This window comes from Orbicella faveolata, unplaced genomic scaffold (assembly GCF_042242905.1).
Source record: "Orbicella faveolata isolate gen_17 unplaced genomic scaffold, um_ofav_v1 contig_34, whole genome shotgun sequence".
Classification (NCBI taxonomy): domain Eukaryota; kingdom Metazoa; phylum Cnidaria; class Anthozoa; order Scleractinia; family Merulinidae; genus Orbicella; species Orbicella faveolata.
The window spans coordinates 25,849,387-25,863,048 of NW_028301563.1; the positions used below are offsets into that span (position 1 = coordinate 25,849,387).

Here is a 13,662-nt window from a genome sequence, read left to right on the forward strand (position 1 = left end):
ACTAAACTCTTTGGCTCTCTTAATTTTGTAATGTGTATTTTCTGTCAAGGTTGGACATAAATTACGACGTAGAAAACTAGTAGAGCCCTACAATTCGAAGAAAAAAACTTGAATAAATCAAGTGAAGACAACAGAGAATCTACACTGCCTTCTTCGTTTACAAAACCATTGACATTACAAGCCTTTCCATAAACGTAGTCTAGTTCAGGGTCGCTGACACCGTTTTGCTTCGAATAGTCCATTTCGGCTGCTAAAATTAACAGAGCTTTTTAGCTCATGGTATGTATGACATACCATGAGGTATAGTGATGGTTGGATTGGTCACTCGATTCCCGTTAGGCAATTAATTTATGCATTAAATCCGTATAAACGTTAATTGAACGAGTTTTCCTCTGTCTCCCATACTAGGTTTTGTTTTGTCATCAAAGTCGTACCATTCTTTTATGTTCATATATGTGGGGGGAGGGGGTGGGACATAGGCGGCAGTACATGTTTACAACACGGCGCCTGTTGTATCGAGCCCGACGCAATAATTGTCAAGGCGGGTTTTTGTTCCTTTCGTTCCTTTCGTTCCATGGTTGATCAAAATACACATTTGAAGACCTCAGGAAGGAACAGGAAATGTGCTCAAGAATGCTCGAGTGGAAAGTAATGAGTTTTAAAGTCCTAATAGTGACGATGTTTCCAAGAGTCATTCGGACGACGAGGAATCGATCATCCGTAGCAAGAATGCACGAAACGAACGATTTGGAATGAACGGAATGGTCTGCGGAAGAAGGTAAGCTGTCCTCCTTTTATTTTATTGTATTTTGAATTTTGTAAAAAAAAAACTCGCAGGACGTATGATTAAAACTAATTGCGCTTTTAATATTTCGCAATTCGCTCGGAAGCTGTTCGGAAAATGTCACATGACAAAGCACATGGTTTCAAATGCTCTCGCTCAAGATTTTGTATTGTGTTCAGTCAGAAAGCTTATAATAAGTCTCTGAAATATTCAGGGACGGAAGCATTGTCGAAACCCTCAACTGGCTGGGGTAATTTGCAAGGCCAGGAGACGAACGGCTTCGATGAAGCTTTCGTCGAGTTCCCCTCTCGCTGGGACTTAAATGTCACAACTGTGGAAAGCGAGACAGCTACAGAGATGCAACACAACTGCCAAACAAATGCTAAATACAATATACGCCAAATAACAAATACCATAACAAATACAAAATATCAAACAGCAAACAAATGCCAAACAGATGATCCGTTACCTGAATGCCACCAGAAATACACGGAGAAAGAACTGAAAGTCCAGAATACCAAGGAGCAAATGATTGTCGAAGGTAATCCTACAATACCCGAGCAGTTGGTAAATGCATTTATTGAAGAGAAATGTGAAAATCAAAATATACCAGTTCAGTTGTCAAGCAATTGTCAGTACAGAAATGCAGATAAAAATGTGAATGTACGGAGTTCTAGAGCTACCATTGTCTCCCATCAGTTTAGAATGACACGTGAAAGAGAACCCTCCAGAATTTCTTACAAAATGGTTACTAGACGTTCCAGTGAAAAAAAAAAAAAAAAAAGTTAGTGAAATTATACATAAAGAAATATGTCCCGAAATCATCAAAGGTGAAGGCTATGTTGTGTGGATACCATCGCTATCATTTCTTAGAGCGCTATAGAAGTTCAAAGTTCATGTTTTCCTCAAAGAAATATTTCATTAGACAAAGTTTAAGCTTATGTATTTTTCGAACAAGGACTCCAAAGCATAAAAAGTTGCCTTTGCTTTGTATGATTGCTGAAGGTAATATTTTCAGAAAATTAAGGCAGCTCCAAATGAGAACTTATCATTTGGCAAGCAGAGTCATATCATTGAGTAGAGATGTGGAGTCAAATCCTGGTCCTGCAAACGAGTATTGCAAATCAGTACCTTTTACTTCACCCACAAATTCTGTTTGTTTATTAGAATTCAGATTGTCTCAGTTAGGCAGAATTGCACTTGATGTTGGAGGAGGTGGTGATTGCTTCTTTAGGGCTGTATCACATCAACTCTATGGAAATGCTAATAGTCATTTCTATGTGCGCAGTGTTGGCATTCAGTATTTAGTGAATCACCCTGAACAATTCGTAGAGAGTAACACTGAGCATTCTTGGCAAGGTTATTTGGAAAGAATGTCATGTCAAGGAACATGGGCTGATGCTATCATAATTCAAGCTGTCGCCAATTGTCTTAATTTATCAATTCATATTGCTGAATCAAATGCAACTTTTTCTCCACTTACTGTCGTTGAACCAGTAAATGTTACAAATGCCGTAAACATTTACATTGGACACCTAGATGAATTTCATTATGTTTCCACAGTAGAAAACAGAACAATGGAGATGAGAGACAACAGCAAACAAACAAAACATGCAGATGAAAACAAACCAGTTGATGACAGTGAAAAAACGTAAAGCTTACAAAAGACAATACATGAGAGAATACATGAAAGACAGAAGAGCTGATGATAACTTTAGAAAAAATGAGAATCAAAAACGAGTGCAAGGCAGCAACATTAATAGCAAAACATCTAGGAACAAGAAACACCAGGCTTCTAAAAGAAGAAATTGAACCCAGAACATGTCAGAGAAATTGAGCGGCTCTCCTTCAGAAAACGAAAAGCAGAGAACCCGTAGCACATAAGGCAAATAAACAAACAGTCGGTAAGAAAGAGACGAAAGACTGAGGCTCTGACAAGTGTATCACAACTAACATATAGCAGTCATGAGTTGCAACCACAAGAAAACAAATATGATGTAATTTCTATGATAAATTTGTTTCACAAAAACATTGCAAGTGGCCCAGAATATGTATGCACCTGTTGTGACCAATTGTGGTTCAAGTGCTCTGTAGTGAAATGTGATGCAAACAAATATAAGGCATGTTCACCAGACATTGTTGAGTCCTGTCTTACTGGTTGTAAAAGTGTCAATGATACTGAGTGGATCTGCATAACTTCCAATTCAACTCTAAAAAAGGCAGGTTACCCAGCTGTTCTATAGCCAATAAGATGGGTTTTCCTTATAAGCCTGATGTATTGAATTTGACTTCACTAGAGGAGCGACTAATATCACCTCGTATACCTTTTATGCAAATCCGTGAACTGCCTAGAGGTGGTCAATTGTCTATTCATGGAAACATTGTCAATGTGCCAAGTGATGTAAATTCAACTGTTCACTGTCTCCCAAGGCCAATAGGTGAATCACAGACCATTCCAATAAAACTTAAAAGGCGACTTGGTTACAAGCGTCACTATCAGTTTCAGAATGTCAGACCTAAGAAAGTATTAGATGCAGCCAAATATCTTGTAGACACTAGTGAATTATTTAAAACTGAAGGCATAAAAGTGCAGAATGCATGGGTATATGACATAACTTCATAATCAAGCACCCATGAAGAGTGGAGTGAATTTGTTGAAAACCCTAACACATCCAGTGCTGATGTGCAAAGTAATGAAATTGTAACAAATTGTCAAAACAGTATTTGCACTGTTGATGTTCATAATCCAGACAGAGAAAAAGCTAATGATGATGGTTGGTGTGAAGTTGATGAACGTCCTTCAGGAGTAACAGATACACTATTGCAGGAACCAGATATTACAGAAAATGGGGATAGAATTATTTCTTTTGCACCAGGAGAAGGAGACAAACCATTAGGAATATTCATGGATAAAGATTCTGAATATCTATCATTCCCTACATTATTCTGTGGAAAACGAAGACCTGACAACAATGAAAGAAAGGTCCCTGTAACGTATAGTACAGTTGCCAAGTGGGAATTAAGGTGTCAGGATAGAAGAGTTGCAAAGTCTGTGCCAAATATTTTTTTTACAAGCTGAAAAAACTACAAATCAAGCAAATTCAAGATAGCGCTTCTATTGCTCTCAGAAAGTGTAAGACAAAGGGAAAGAAGTACACTGCTGGTGACCTGAAATCAGAGAATTATCTTAATAAGCTTGTGCATCTTGATGAAGGGTTCAGAGTTTTAAGTGGCAGTCCCGCTAAAAGCGGTCCACTCGACTTCAGGACCAAACATAATTTTCCTTCATTTTTTGTCAGTGAAAAGGGTTTGACACATATATAGAAAAAAGCAATTTATTATTTTCTAATTCCTTATGTTTGCTTTGCTACGAGCCAAAATTGAATTTTGGCCGAACTGAGGTTGCCGACCGTGATCAGAAAGGGAAAATTCACCGATTTTGTGAAGCGTGCTACGTCGCCAAAAATGCAGCTCACGGAATTTCGTTTTCATACGAATTTTAAGGTGCATTCATTACTTTGACTGACGAAATATGGAAACTTTTCGAAAAATTCTAAGCTTACCAGCGAGGCCGGAAGACACCCTACTCCGAGGCCTTTGATCACCTACTAAAATTTAGCCAAATTTGACGGGGAAAATCTCAAAAGTTGGGTCTAAATGAAGCCTAAAAAGCACATCACAGTAAATTTCATTCCTTAATAAACCGTTCTACAAGTTCAAACCGGTGGTTATCCACTTAGATTGCACGCGAGAACAGATTAAAATCTGCCACAGTCAGTGTGTTTACATAGCCATCGCTCGTATCAAAGCTCATTTGTATAACCTTAGCACCCGGTGAAAATACATCTTCTTCCGTTCAGTTTCGTTTGTTGACCTTCTGAGTAGTGGCAAAAAGCTTCCTTTAATACTTGTGTACACTCTAGATCCAGTTTTGAGGTGAAGGTTGCGTTGAAGTTGATCAATTCTCAAGACTTGCAAGACTCCAAAAGTAGATAATGGCGCCGGTCTGCGGAAATTAACCGTAGCCGTCGTCCTGACCCTTCAATACAGTTCTGCCGCAGAGGTAGCACTAGGAGAAGAAGAAAGTCGTAAGTTTTCATTTACCGTTTAATGGCAACTGAATCCTGTACTACTGCCAAGACTACTGGGAGCTTGAGGGTTATATGCCCGAATTTGAAAAACAACAACAACGAACATTTGGCGGTTGCATCGCCGCTGGGAAATGAACCGGAATGAACACGACACGCTTGAATGGAACTATGTTTTGCGATGAATGATGGGCTTTACTTCTGTTTTATGCTTGATGCTTGTCTTTTAGTATCTTGCACAGCGCATAAAATAAACTTCGGGACCCGTTTATCGGGCCGTTTATACAACGAAAGCTGCACCGGCTTCGTCAAAATGTCACACAAGTTGTAACGCGACCAATTACCCGGGAGGGGGATACTCCCTTATATGGGCTATATAGGTATCTGTATGTGAGGCCCCAAAGAGTAGGGTTTTTCAGCCGTTTGGGTCATAAATAGGGTATCGATTTTGGCCATTTTGGTTATAAATTGGGTATGGTTATAGCACTCTAGTCTTGAATTCGGTATGTTTCTTAGCAGAAGCTACTTTTTCATCATTATCAATAGGACTTTCAACAAAAGCCCTTCAAAGCGTATGTTCACGGCAACTGTGTCAGCCGCAATGGTCATAAATAGGCTATCGAATTTTAAGTCGGGTCATAAATAGGGTAGCAAAAAACGCAGATTTTGGCCATAAAGAGGGTAAGGGTTTTGGGAAGGGAGCCGCACGACCCAACTCAACTTTTCTGGAAGTACCCCCGCCCCCGGCCAATTACCAGGGGCCGAGGGCAAATCCCCTACCCCACGCGCGCCGATCACTAGATTTGGCAAGATTTTCTCATTTCAATATTGATAATGAAAAAGCCACCCATTAATTTTTTGAACTAGTGCAATCTTTTCAGTATGACCGAACGACGACAATCATTGCACCTTTTCCATTTTTATCTACCTTACCTCGGAAAATATAAGGAGTTGTTAATACCTGAGGGCGGAGGAAGCAGACATGGACCTAAAATTCACTTTTCCTTTCCTGTTATCAGCCGTTCGTTTTTCATAGAAAACACAATGCATGGAAGAAAATCAAAAGATGGGACCAAGAAACCTTCCAAAAAACGTCTATATCGAAGTGCGTGCAGATGTTGAGAGGCCGATTTCTCACTTTGTGTTTATAGGACTACTACCCTTCCCATTTTTGCTGACGACACCAGAATTATTGGCCATAAAAGTAGTTTGTCTCTGATTTCTCCGCCTCGCGAAAGATATGGTTAAGTAATGGGACATGCACTCTTACTGGGGTACTTCCAGAAAAGTTGAGTTGGGGTGTGCGGCCCCCTTCCGAAAACCCTTACCCTCTTCATGACCAAAATCTGTTTTTTTTTTGCTACCCTATTTATGACCCGACTTAAAATTCGATAGCCTATTTATGACCGTTGCGGCTGACACAGTTGCCGTGAACATACGCTATGAAGGGCTTTTGTTGAAGGTCCTATTGATAATGATGAAAAAGTAGCTTCTGCTAAGAAACATACCGAATTCAAGACTAGAGTGCTATAACCATACCCAATTTATAACCAAAATGGCCAAAATCGATACCCTATTTATGACCCAAACGGCTGAAAAACCCTACTCTTTGGGGCCTCACATACAGATACCTATATAGCCCATATAAGGGAGTATCCCCCTCCCGGGTAATTGGCCGCGTTACAACTTGTGTGACATTTTGACGAAGCCGGTGCAGCTTTCGTTGTATAAACGGCCCGATAAACGGGTCCCGAAGTTTATTTTATGCGCTGTGCAAGATACTAAAAGACAAGCATCAAGCATAAAACAGAAGTAAAGCCCATCATTCATCGCAAAACATAGTTCCATTCAAGCGTGTCGTGTTCATTCCGGTTCATTTCCCAGCGGCGATGCAACCGCCAAATGTTCGTTGTTGTTGTTTTTCAAATTCGGGCATATAAACCTCAAGCTCCCAGTAGTCTTGGCAGTAGTACAGGATTCAGTTGCCATTAAACGGTAAATGAAAACTTACGACTTTCTTCTTCTCCTAGTGCTACCTCTGCGGTAGAAGTTATTGAAGGGTCAGGACGACGGCTACGGTTAATTTCTGCAGACCGGCGCCATAATTTATTTACTTTTGGAGTCTCGCAAGTCTTGAAAATTGATCAACTTTAACCCAACCTTCACCTCAAAACTGGATCTAGAGAGTATACAAGTATTAAAGGAAGCTTTTTGCCACTACTCAGAAGGTCAACAAACGAACCTGAACGGAAGAAGATGTATTTTCAGCGGGTGCTAAGGTTATACAAATGAGCTTTGATACGAGCGATGGCTATGTAAACATACTGACTGTGGCAGATTTTAATCTGTTCTCGCGTGGAATCCAAGGAGATACCCACTGGTTTGAACTTATAGAACGGTTTATTAAGGTATGAAATTTACTGTGATGTGCTTTTTAGGCTTCATTTAGACCCAACTTTTGAGATTTTCCCCGTCAAATTTGGCTAAATTTTAGTAGGTGATCAAAGGCCTCGGAGTAGGGTGTCTTCCGGCCTCGCTGGTAAGCTTAGAATTTTTCGAAAAGTTTCCATATTTCGTCAGTCAAAGTAATGAATGCACCTTAAAATTCGTATGAAAACGACATTCCGTGAGCTGCATTTTTGGCGACGTAGCACGCTTCACAAAATCGGTAAATTTTACCTTTCTGGTCACGGTCGGCAACCTTAGTTCGGCCAAAATTCAATTTTGGCTCGTAGCAAAGCAAAAATAAGGAATTGGAAAATAAATTGCTTTTTTCTATATATGTGTCAAACCCTTTTCACTGACAAAAAATGAAGGAAAATTATGTTTGGTCCTGAAGTCGAGTGGACCGCTTTTAGCGGGACAGCCACTTAAGGAATCTTAGATCTTCACCACCGTATTTCGAAAAATGCAAAAAAGACTTGTTTGCTATGATTCGTCAACTCGGCAATCCTACATGGTTTTGCTCTTTCTCAGCTGCTGAAACAAGGTGGACTGATCTTCTTAAAACTTTAGGCAAAATTGTAGATAGCAAAGAGTATACTGACGTGGAAATCAAACAAATGACTTGGGAACAGAAATCGGATTTGATACAAAAGGATCCAGTCACGTGTGCTAGAAACTTTGAACACATGGTTCAGTTATTTATTCGTGATGTATTAAAGAGCAGTGTAATGCCAATAGGAGAAATAGCTGATTATTTTTACAGAGTTGAATTTCAACAAAGAGGAAGCCCACGTATCCATGGTTTATTTTGGGTAAAGGAAGCCCCGCAATATGAAAAAAGTTCTAGTGAAGAAATTGTGAGCTTTGTTGATAAGTATGTTACTTACCATAACCCAGACACTTCCAGTGAAATGGAAGAGCTTGTAAACTTACAGATGCACAGGCATGCCAAGACATGTAAGAAGGCAGGGCATAAGATATGTAGGTTTAATTTTCCACTGCCTCCTATGCCAAAGACAGTGATTTTAACACCTCTTGACAACTCCTGCTTTGATGAAGAGAACAAGAAACAGATAAAAGAAAATGCTGAAAAAATAAAAGAAATTCTTGACATCATGAAATATGGTGAAGATACCAGTTTTGAAAATTTTCTCAACAAATTACAATTGACTGAAGAAAGTTATATCTTAGCTATAAGACATACATTAAAGCGTGACACATTATTTTTGAAAAGGGCACCATCAGAAATACGGATCAATAGTTACAACACTAATTTGCTAAAAGCTTGGCGAGCAAACATGGACATGCAATATGTACTAGATCTTTATGCATGTGCTACCCACATACTGTCCTATATTACAAAAGGGCAGAGAGGTATGAGCAGACTTCTAGAAAAAGCATCTGAAGAAGCTAAATCTGGCAACAAAGATATCACAAACAGAGTAGGGCAGATTGGAAACAAATTTCTAAATGCAGTTGAAATTAGTGTTCAAGAAGCTGTGTATCTTGTATTACAAATGCCAATGAGAAGATCCTCCCGAGATTTTCAATTTATCAGCACCTCACCTCCAGATGAAAGGGCATTTTTGTTAAAGAAATTAGATAAGCTCAAGGAGTTGCCTGACAACTCAACTGACATAGAATCTGACAATATCATTAAACGTTATCAAAGAAGACCCAAAAAAATTGGAAAGGTTGTGCTTGGTTGACTTTTTTGCATTGTTTAACTGTGTTAAAGATAAGGAAGGTGATAGCAGTAGTGCTAGTAATATTAACGCATCATTCACAGACATTGATGATTTTCTACCAGAAACTAATTTTGAAGACAACACTGATGATGACCCTGATAGTATTAATGTCATTGAGTCTGAATGTGAACCAAATGAATACAAACTAAAAGGAGATATGAAACTAGTAAAAGGGAAAAAGCCTAAAATAATCCGTTCTGTCAGGTACCATAAAGATAAAGACCCAGAAAACCATTATAGAGAGCAACTAATGCTCTATACATCATGGCGAAAGGAAAGCGGTGATTTGATTAAAGACTGTCAAACTTACCAAGAGAGATTTGAACAGGTTAGGGATGAGATTCTCTGCAATAGGCGCCAATATGAATACCATTCAGAAATACTCGATAAAGCAATGGAAGATATGAATAATGCCAAATATGACAACTTTGATAATGTTGCTCCAAATGCAGAGCAAGCTGAAACCTAGTGAATTATTTGGTTGCTTTGACCCTGGAAAAGACAAGCACCATAGTCAGTATGATTTGCTTGATGACATTGGCATTTTCCCCAGAAATAATGATGATGAAGAACTCCTTATGAGGCGCATGTCTGACAATGATTATTATGCACTTGTACGCTCTTTAAATGAAGAACAAAGACAGTTTTTTCTTATCATGTCCTACATTCAGTGAAAACTAAAGATGATCCTGTTAGATTGTTCTTAAGTGGAGGTGCTGGAGTTGGCAAAAGTACAGTTACCAATGCATTGTATGAAGCACTGATAAGGTATCTGAATTCTATTGCGGGCCAAAATCCAGATGATGTCAAAGTTGTAAAAACAGCCCCCACTGGTAAAGCAGCATTCAACATAAAAGGTAACACATTACACTCTGCTTTTACAATACCTGCCAATAGAGGTTTTGAAGATTGTGCACTGGATAGTGACAGACTAAACACTATTAGAACCCAACTGAAGAAACTTAAAGTTATATTTATTGATGAGATCTCTATGGTTGGAAGTGGTATGTTCAACTTTTTGAACTTAAGATTGCAACAAATAATGGGAACCAACGAGCCATTTGGTGGAATAAGTGTGATAACTGTTGGAGATCTTTTCCAGTTAAAACCAGTTTTTGATAAGTGGATATTTGAAAATTCTCAATATGGCTACAATGCTTTCGCAACTAACATTTGGACAGAATACTTCTCCCTCTTCGAATTGACGGAAATAATGAGACAAAAAGATGACAAGCAATTTGCAGAGCTACTTAATCGCTTGAGAGAGTGAAAACATTCTGATGATGATATAGCCATTTTAAAACAACGACTCCTGAATGTAACACCAGAAAGTGATAATTATCCAATCAACACGACACATTTATTTACTACAAATGCATCAGTAGATGCCCACAATAATGCTCTGTATGCGCTATCTAGAACTGACAAAGCTCAGATTAAGGCTGTGGACATTATAGGTGGAGACATTTCAGATGATCTCAAGAAACAAATAAAAAATAAAATCCCAGATGATGCAACAAAGACAATGGGTTTATATTCACTAGTATCAGTAGCAATTGAGGCAAAATATGACCTAACAACTAATATTGATGTCACTGATGGTCTAACAAATGGCGCAGAGTGTATGGTAGAGAACATAGACTACAGAGTTGATAATTCAACCAGACCAAGTATTATTTGGGTATCATTTCCACATCTTGAAATAGGCAGAAAGTGGTGCAAAGAACATGCACATTTGTACAACACAGGCATAAATAAAAACTGGACACCAATTTTAGAAGTTACAAAACAATTCCAAATTAATAAAAAAAGTAAGGTACAAATTCTTCGACGTCAATTTCCACTTAGACCTGCTGCTGACTATTCACCGTTGTCAAGGAGATACACTAAATGAAGCAGTTGTTGATTTTCAATCATCAACAAGAGAGCACATGCATTATGTCGGCCTGAGCCGAGTACGAAACAGTTCTTCACTACATGTTCTCAATTTGAATGAGAAAAAAATTAAGGTCACCGAGAAAGTTAAAAATGAAATGAGTAGACTGAGAACAGAGGCAAGCCTCAAGCCTTTAGCGGTCTTGCAGGTAAACTTAGATTCACCCCAAACAAAAGCAGTCTTGTTTCAGAATGTTAGATCTCTCCACTTACATATTCACGATGTTCGAACTGATTACAACATTCAAAAGGCTGATGTTAACATTTTTGTTGAAACAAAACTTTGCTTGTCAGATAGAGATGATACATATGAGCTACCTGGATTTACTCTTTACAGAAATGACTTCAATCAGTCTAACATCAGGACTTCCTATGGAACTGCTTTGTATATTAAAAATGATTTGAACTGTACTGAAATTCCATACAGGTTTAATACTAATGACATAGAAGTTACTGTAACAGTTCTTAACGATCCAGTTGCAAATTTTCACATTGTAGGTATCTACCGCTCAAAAATTATTAGAATTTCACACTTGATTGAAGCCCTTACTCATCTTCATAATTCAGTATTGATGGAACCTACAATTCCTACTGTACTACTTGGAGATTTCAATGTTAACCTGATGCAGGACAGTACAGAACAAAAAGCTGTTAAAGCATTTCTAATGACAAATAAAGGATACACGCAGTTGATTAACCAGTATACTACTGACTACCGCACACAGATAGATCACATTTATACAAATGTACCACACCTTGTGCAATCAGCAGGTACACTAGAGTCTTACTACGGTGACCATAAGCCAATCTTTATGTCCTCGACAGCTTTGTAAATAATGTAATGTAAATGATGCACATGCTAAACAGCAGTTTATACCGACAAATGATTGTGTCATATGGATACATACAACATATTTTAGAATTCACCATTGATAACAGAACTACAATCAATCACATTTATACAAATTTGAATGAATCAAGAGTTCAAACAGGTGTTCTAGAGACATACTTCTGTGACCATAAAGCTGTGTGCATAGCAATAAAAAACAAAAACAAAACAAAACAGAAAAACAAAAACAAAAACAAAAAAACGATGGACTCATGTTCTTAGGCTGTAATGACTGTTAATTATATAAGGTAGCATTTACAATTTAAAATCGTGTTAACAAAGAATAACTGAAGTCAGTATTTAATTAAATGTGAATTTTTTTGTTAGACTTCTGGTCAGTAACTATCAGTGTCTACATAAATACATGTACATGTAAGAGTCCCTTTTAAACTCCTTGTGACCCTTTGGGTCACAAACCCTCCATTCTGCAACTGTACTCAGGTAAGTAGAAATGGTCGTTTCTTGTTCTGGTCCACTTACAGCTCTACAGAACATGCATGTGTGATAATAATGATTAATGTTGACATCCACTGTAAACAATTATTATGTATAGATATTAATCATAAAATAGTACCTCTTGTATAAATGATTATTAAAACAATTGATTTTTTCTTATGATTATTAACATATTTTAGAAACTTACTGATTCCCACTTTTATTCCATTTTAGAAAAGAAATTTAAAACAGAAACTATACAAGATACAGCATTGAAAGCATCCACTGGCTGCCATATGATGTTCTACATGTACTTGCTTCAGAATTTTCACCGTGTAGTTTGTAAAGAGCCACAGTTTCATGTGATAGTGCCCATAACATTGGAATTGATTACAACTTATCGGTCTGTGATCACAACATGATCAATGTCACATTCCTCACAATCGTTTTCAGCCAATATATTCAAACAACACACAGGAAGTACCATGTAGCAGTAACACTCTCCAGTAGAAGGAAATCTGTGCCGAACATCTCCTGATTTAGTTACAAATGAGACAACTCTTCAATCCACAGTTCATGGGTAACAGTTATGCCTCGCCGCATCAACTTTACTTCCTGCAATCCAGAAGTTTGTGGAGAACACCATCCTAAAACATTTCATTTGAGAAATGATATTACAGTGGAACCCTGTTAATACGACCACCTTAAGGCCATGGAAAACTGGTCATATTAACACGGTGGTCGTATTAACGTTTTCTGTAAATAAGACAATTACTGACTGAGTTTTTTTTAGGCCAGAATAAAGTGGTCGTATTATCCAGGTGGTCGTATTAACAGGATGGTTAAAGGTGGGGTTCAACTGTAAAACAAGGAGGCCTAAAGAGTAACCCATTTTAATTAATTCACATTCTTTCATGCAGATTTAATTCAATTAGAACATGACTGAAAGCTGTCCTTGGCTTATGATTAGATGACTGCATGAATGAATGTGAATTAAATGTACGTGGCTTGCATTTTGGGCTCCCTGCTGTAACATCACCACCCTTCTTACCCCTTTAAAGCAAATAAAAACATGTCAACATACAAGTTACTGCACTTTGCACAGAAGTTTTGGTCTCTCAATTGTATTATATATCTTAAAATCAGTCAGTTTTTTCTGTGAATTTGTTTGAATTCGGAACTGAAATTTGAATTTAAATTTGGTACCTTTGAGAAAAATATTCTCAGACGTCTATCACATGATCTAAACTGAAACAAAAAAAATCGACTTTTTGTAAAGTAAAAAAAAAAAATTCTGTTAAGTGATTTCAAAGCCAACCCACTTTTGTGAAAATATAA

The 13,662-nt window shown here is 37.9% G+C and overlaps 2 pseudogenes; both read left to right on the top strand.

Moving 5' to 3' along the window:
• Nucleotides 1-901: 901 nt before the first annotated feature.
• LOC149105462 (uncharacterized) lies at nucleotides 902-2,735 on the top strand (annotated as a pseudogene).
• Nucleotides 2,736-8,113: 5,378 nt separating this feature from the next.
• On the top strand, nucleotides 8,114-12,934 carry LOC149105463 (uncharacterized; annotated as a pseudogene).
• The last annotated feature ends 728 nt before the right edge of the window (nucleotides 12,935-13,662 follow it).